Consider the following 8,142-nt stretch of genomic DNA (forward strand, 5'->3'; position numbering starts at 1 on the left):
TCCCCTGGCATTCAGTGGTACTTTGGAACCACTGAGACCACCCGATCTCCATAACTTCGAGGATACGTCCCACAGTCCAACATTCCCCCAGTCAACATGTGATAAGTAGCCCAGTCAACATGTGATAAGTCCCCCAGTCAACACGTGATAAGTACCCCAGTCAACATGTGATAAGTCCCCCAGTCAACACGTAATACGTCCCCTAGTCAACACGTGATACGTCCCCCAGTCAACACGTGATACGTCCCCCAGTCAACACGTGATAAGTCCCCCAGTCAACATGTGATACGTCCCACAGTCCAACAGTCCCCCAGTCAACATGTGATAAGTACCCCAGTCAACATGTGATAAGTCCCCAAGTCAACACGTGATAAGTACCCCAGTCAACGTGTGATAAGTCCCCCAGTCAACACGTGATACGTCCCCCAGTCAACACGTGATACGCCCCCCAGTCAACACGTGATACGTCCCCCAGTCAACACGTGATACGTCCCCCAGTCAACATGTGATAAGTCCCCCAGTGAACATGTGATACATCCCCCAGTCAACACGTGATAAGTACCCCAGTCAACATGTGATAAGTCCCCCAGTCAACACGTGATACGTCCCCCAGTCAACACGTGATACGTCCCCCAGTCAACATGTGATACGTCCCCCAGTCAACACGGGACACGTCCCCCAGTCAACACGTGATACGTCCCCCAGTCAACACGTGATAAGTCCCCCAGTCAACACGGGACACGTCCCATAATCAACACGTAATAAGTCCGACAGTGAACACGTGATAGGCCTCACAGTCAACACGTGATAAGTCCCACAGTCAACACGGGACACGTCCCCCAGTCAACACGGGACACGTCCCATAATCAACACGTAACAAGTCCCCCAGTCAACATATGATACGTCCCCCAGTCAACACGTGATAAGTACCCCAGTCAACACGTGATACGTCCCCCAGTCAACACGTGATACGTCCCACAGTCAACATGTGATACGTCCCCCAGTCAACATGTGATACGTCCCCCAGTCAACACGGGACACGTCCCCCAGTCAACACGTGATACGTCCCCCAGTCAACACGTGATACGTCTCACAGTCTCTCGTTAACTTCCCCAGAATATGACGGTGCTACACAACCCCTGTGTTAGCCTTGCTGCTAGATAGGTATTTAGTTGACGACTGCTGGGGTGTTATTCTGACGAATGAAGTCCTGCAACATATTTTATGAAAAGTTCATCTTTAATCACGGACTTGATACTAGTTAACCCAGAGGTCCCCTTTGACTAACACTAGCAATACCAGCACTGTCGTAGCTACCGCACCTCAATACAGACTTACGCCAGTCGTAAGACTACGATCGCTTTGTAAACCGGGGCCTACACGAAGGATTATGTCACTCCCCTGTGGCGGTGACTCCCAAACATGGAAGAGGTTAAAAAAACCCGTACATTTTCGAAAGCGTTCCATAAAAGGTCGATATCACGTCCTGGAAATGATCAGGAACATCTTGTTTACGGACATGTATGGTGCCTTGTTCCTAGGACGGCATACTCTGTACATGAAAACCCCAAGAATGACAGCGTGTTTACCTGAGTTAATGCCACTGCTACACCTGTAATTAATGCGCTCAGAGAGACGGGAGTTTGAGAAAGGCTTTCTGCCCGTCGGGGACACATCAAAGATAAGCATTTATCTTTTGTACATGCAGGTAGATATTTGGGCGTCAAAGGGGCCGAGGACATTGACCTCTCGCATGTCGGTGCTCCGTGTGACATGATACATGTCAGCGTCCCTGGCTCGTCTTTGTAGACAACTTTAGCTGCGTTGGCACCGACCGCGACCTGCTTCTGTGCCACGGCCACTGTTACTTTTGTTGTACAGAACATGTTGACAAAGTTGCGCATTTAATCGCCACTGTTACTTTTGTTGTACAAAACATGTTGACAAAGTTGCGCATTTAATCGCCACTGTTACTTTTGTCGTACACAACATGTAGACAAAGTTGCGCATTTAATCGCCACTGTTACTTTTGTCGTACAAAACATGTTGACAAAGTTGCGCATTTAATCGCCACTGTTACTTTTGTCGTACACAACATGTTGACAAAGTTGCGCATTTAATCTCCACTGTTACTTTTGTCGTACAAAACATGTTGACAAAGTTGCGCATTTAATCGCCACTGTTACTTTTGTCGTACACAACATGTTGACAAAGTTGCGCATTTAATCGCCACTGTTACTTTTGTCGTACACAACATGTAGACAAAGTTGCGCATTTAATCGCCACTGTTACTTTTGTCGTACAAAACATGTTGACAAAGTTGCGCATTTAATCGCCACTGTTACTTTTGTCGTACACAACATGTTGACAAAGTTGCGCATTTAATCGCCACTGTTACTTTTGTCGTACAAAACATGTTGACAAAGTTGCGCATTTAATCGCCACTGTTACTTTTGTCGTACAAAACATGTTGACAAAGTTGCGCATTTAATCGCCACTGTTACTTTTGTTGTACACAACATGTTGACAAAGTTGCGCATTTAATCGCCACTGTTACTTTTGTTGTACAAAACATGTTGACAAAGTTGCGCATTTAATCGCCACTGTTACTTTTGTTGTACAAAACATGATGACAAAGTTGCGCATTTAATCGCCACTGTTACTTTTGTTGTACACAACATGTTGACAAAGTTGCGCATTTAATCGACACTGTTACTTTTGTTGTACACAACATGTTGACAAAGTTGCGCATTTAATCGCCACTGTTACTTTTGTTGTACAAAACATGTTGACAAAGTTGCGCATTTAATCCGACTTTAAACAAAACACAAAACAATAACCTTTATGTTATGCCTCTAGAAAGGTATTGGGTATAAATGATGTCGAATAAATATAATAATCAAGTCTTTGAAAGGAATTTAGAAGTGATGCACATAATGAAGAGAATTTATGGATGCCAACTCCTTTATGATGAGGAACACAACATTTCGGAGTATATACTTACCCCTTCATCAGGTGAATGAATGATATGAGGCAGAGAACATATATATGTACACGTAAGAACAACAACAGTAATAAGATAACAAAAGGTGGAAACTTAAGAAGGAGTAAGCATATACTCCAAAACGTTGTGTTCCTTATAAAAAAGAAATTGACATTCCTAGATTCTCTTCCTTAAGTTTAATAATCGTAAAGAGGAAGCAACGTAATTAAAGCCAAGAACCAGTCTATATGCCGAGTTCCAATACAGCGCGTCACGCTATCTCTCGAATGACATTTTTTTAGATGTACGTAAACACGAAACGGTAACGTGACGACAAGCAGCTGACACATTTAATTAAACATACTTTGCAGTTGTGAAAGAAATGAGTGCTTTGTCGAAATATTTGTGTACAAGAGCCCTTGGACTGGAATATGTACAGGCGTTTAAAAGGTGTGATACTGAGTGGGTATGAAATGTATGGGTAGGACCTACGCAGACTTAAACTGACGCCTTGTCAATTCCGAGTGTTAATCTTTAACCTCCCAGTTTCCAAGACAACATTACATGGTCTTAACCCCATTTGCAAGCTTATGTTATTTACATTGTCACTCTCAAAACTAACTATATTTCCATCGGTTAATATAAATTTACTGAAGAAAGATCAAATTGATGTTTGAATCGCGACTTCAGTGTATAGGTACTGCACGTATTAAACAGGTTGACTGTCGGTGACTGAAGAGTCAAACATCACTCACTCACTCACACCACGATCCAATATGTTTGAGACATATTGGTAAAATCTCCTTAGTAACACGCGGAGTCGCCTAAATTATCGAATTATGGTGTAATAAACTTGAAGATTTAAACACTTTCCTCGTCGTTTGCTATATAAACTAAGTGACTTTAGTATACACTCTTGTTTGATGGTGGCTAATGTAAAACAAAAAATGACAAGGTTATTCGATGGTGATGTCTTTGATAAATGTGCAGTGTTTCAGCGATTGTTTTCAGTCTTGTAATGTTTTGAAAGTGTTTGGTCAAATCCAATTTTCAAGTGTACACTTTCTTTTCTCGACAGTTTTAAAGAATCACTGGGATGAATAAACTCCAATAACTCGGGAATTTCCAAAGCCAATAATTAATATGTGTCGTCCACAGTGCACGCGGTGCAGGGAAAGTGTCGTGGCTGCCTGCACCGGAAGTCCGTGTTTCATGCCCTCCACACCGGAAGTGCAGCTAGGCAGATATAGTTAGGGGCGTATTTCTGCCTTGTGTCATGCAACCACACTAGTTTCCACAAGCGTTTCCCCATATTGAGACTACAGCTGCGGCACTGTCATCGCCAACGTCGGGGGCGGACGATCTGAATCTCCCACTGACACCATTTGTACAGCTATATATAGTCCTTTGTGACTCACACTAATATTCGTGAATGATAACAGGCTATAGTTCCAGATTAACGCGATTCCATAATCTTATTGAAAGCGTAAAATACAAAACATTTATCAGAGGCCATTGTTCAATTCCGACTAAATCATAATCATATGCATATATTTATGAATCGCTACCTAAAGTGATGCTACCAGGTGTCAAAATAGGGAAGTGGATCAGGCATAGCCATTGATACGTCAAATTTGGTATTCTACTCAATATGACTGCCATAAAACTTTTGAAAGCTTCTCTGAGGCCTTGACTGTTTTAACCCTGATCAAACAACTTTTGAGCAAGAGCATGCTCGATTGTAATGAAGTTATGAAATGTAAACACCAATATGCTGGGGATTCTGGAATATTGCTTGACATAAAGGGGACTATGACTACTGGACAGTTGAAGTCATCCCTCTTATCATGAAGTCTTCTGGAGAGTTAGTTTCATCAAACTGAAGCTTAAGTATGGAATACTTTGAAGGACATTTTCGCGTTCTCGCACCGTTTGTTTTTGAGATCGCGAGCACGCGAGAATGTCCCTTACTGTTTTCCATACGTAAGTTCAACGTCTTGGACACATCCCCTTGTTTTTAAAAAATAAAGAACCAGAAAAGAAATCAAGACATTTTGTGCCCATGGGGATGTACAAGAAGTGTTTCAATAACAATAAAACTTTAGGATTTTGGCACATGGCAACCGTATTCAGCCAAATCTCTAGGAAAACATCTGAATAATGTATATGTTATACATTACTTTTATATTGTTGGGGTACATGAAAAATATCATATTAAGAACCGGACCACAATCTCTATATACACTCCAATAGCCTATAAAAAACCCCTGGAAACGTAATTAACTTACCGTAATATTGAAACAAAGTTACTTAATATCTACTTATCTAATTTGATATGACTCAGACAGGTATACTCGGGATCAGTTTTCGTAAGGTGGCAGATTTACAGGGGTCAGTTTTCCTGAGGTGGCAGGTTTACAGGGGTCAGTTTTCCTGAGGAGGCAGATGTCCAGGGGCCAGATTTCCTCAGGAGGGGCGATGGGTAGCCTAGTGGTTAAAGCGTTCACTCGTCACGCTGAAGGCCAGGGTTCGATTCCCCACATTGGTACAAACCCATTTCTGGTGTCCCCCGCCGTGGTATTGCTGGAATATTGACAGTTTTCCCGAGGAGACAGATTTACTGGTGCCAGTTTTCCCGAGGAGCCAGATAAACAGGGGCCAGTTTTCCGTTTTCCTGGGTCTAAATGCTTAACATACATGTCGAATCGTGCCGGATCGAACCGTTTGATTAGACTTGCCAGCAATAATTACATGTCTGGATACAACACAGGGTTACGTCAGTAAAATCAGAAACTACATATTAATTTCTTTGTATTTGTAGTGTTGGTTCGACACGTCGAAACCCGTGTTCGATTCCCCACTTATATGCACTGTTTGCGGCTGATTTTTCTTTGCCTCACGTGTTAATTTTTCGAGAGTAGTGCTTATATTTATTGGCGCTTCATACATTTTATATTTCACGATCTGAGCCTGGGAGATTTTAAAGGTGCTTCAACTACTCTGTCGCAAAATGTTCCCCCCCGAAACCAGACCAGCGAAACACTTCAAAGGCATTTTCTGATCAGAACCTTGAACTGGCGAGTACAAACTTACTTTCCGCTTTTTAGATATTGTACAGCAATTTCTGCAAATCAATACCATAGTTTGTCCGAGCTATGTCTTCCGGGAGTACCCAGAGTATTACATCTACAATCTGTTGTCATAACAAGGTGAGGTGAGGTTAAATTGGGTTTAACGTCGCGTCCAAGGTTATTGCACTTATATAGCGACGTGCATGCACGTGTGTGTGTGTGTGGCTGCTTGTACTAGTCTGGACTGATGCCGATTTATAGTGCTAGCTCACTGAGATACCATGCAGCAGTTTCACATGAATACCCCACTCAGACACAGTATACTGACTCCGAGCCGACCAGTCCTTGTTTTAGCCCCTTAATGCCGAGCGCCAGACAAGGTAACAACAAGTACCATCTTTTAACGTGTTTTGGTATGACGCGGCCGGGGATCGAACCCCGGACTTTCCGCTCTCCGGGTGGACCCTCTACCACTAGACCACGGTCCATAACAAGAAGGGGGTACAAGTGACCCGACCGTCTGAAATGCCGTGATTCGCTGAGCCGGCATCACACACACATATGAGTGAGGCCTAGGGTCGCCGAGATTCTGTTTCTATGTTTGTCTGCACCATACCCGCGATTGTGGGTTTCAAAAAACTTAGACCTGTATAACGGTTTTCCTCCCACATCAAGCTGACACGTGATGCCTATTATCACAACTATATACCATAATAGAATGGTCAAATAACACAGTGTCACTGTATAATCGAGGATGGACTTTGGGCGTCTTAGACAGATTCCATTGTTTTTTTAAAAAAAAGGTTATAAAGCAAATTCATTAATTTTGCTGAACATTCAACAATTTATTGTGCCAATAAGCTCACGATATACATTAACGTATAACTCGGCATAAACTAAGACAGGTGATCACAACAGAACCAGATGTAATGGACAAAGAATGGATGGATTAAACGACAGGCGAGGGGTGGCTGAACAGCTCTGAGCCTATAGTACACTCCAATAGTTTACATGAGTTAAGTACACCACTTTCCAGCTACACTGGGCCCATATACACAATCTGGCTGCACATTTCTGCGGGCATCAAAGCGAATAGGTATTGTCTGTCGATAAACATGGTCAAAATTGGCTTCCGCGCTGTCAGGTATCTCCAAATGAAGGGGCTTCATTGTCATCCACGCCGACACGGTGTTACGTTTAGGGGATGATAATCCTGCCTTTGCCGCTGTTAAGAGGTGGGTAGCAGAGTTCAGGAGGGGTAGAGAGCCTTAAGTATGATCCAAGAACTGCCACAACCATTGAAAGTGCTGTTAAAATACATGACATGATTTGGGTGATTCACATAGCCAATATGATAGGCATCTCTCGTGTGAAGTGACATCTCATTTTGATGGGTGATGTGTAACTATGGATGAGGCTTGGGTTCACCACTATCCGCCAGAGACTACACACCAGTCCAAGCAGGAGAAACATCTCAGCCCCCCCCCCCCCCCCTCCCCGTCCTCCGAAGTAAAGAAATGTTCCATCAGCTGGCAAGGGGATGGTTTTGGTTAATAGTATAATAGTATGCTAATCTGCAAAGGCAACTGCGTGAGAACATCAAGGTTAAACGTCGTGGAAAACTCACTAAAGCTCACTAAAGGTGTGTTCTCCACCAGGACGATGTACCTGAGCACAAGTCTGACTTTGAACTCCTTGAACATCCTCCGTATTCATCAGATTTGGCACCGTCAGATTTCCATCACTTGCCAACAAGAAAGAACTGTCAGTCAAACATGTTGTACATGATAATGACGTCGTTTCCGACGTGGCGGACGTTTGACAGCACCCAGAGGAAGAATTCTACACCAATGGGATCCAGCCACATGGGCATCGTTGGCAGAAGTGTGTGGACCTCGGAGGGGATTGTTGAAAAATAATTAGCAACCACCTCTCTTGATCTATCATGTGACCTCTCTTTCAATCCATCATGTGATCTCTCTCTCAATCTATCCTGCAACCTCTCCCTGGATCCATCCTGTGATCTCTCTCTCTCTCTCTGTGTCTCTCTCTCTCTGTGTCTCTCTCTCTCTCTCTCAGTCCATCATA

This window comes from Haliotis rufescens, unplaced genomic scaffold (genome assembly GCF_023055435.1).
Source record: "Haliotis rufescens isolate VD_foot unplaced genomic scaffold, xgHalRufe1.0.p SCAF_1, whole genome shotgun sequence".
Lineage (NCBI taxonomy): Eukaryota > Metazoa > Mollusca > Gastropoda > Lepetellida > Haliotidae > Haliotis > Haliotis rufescens.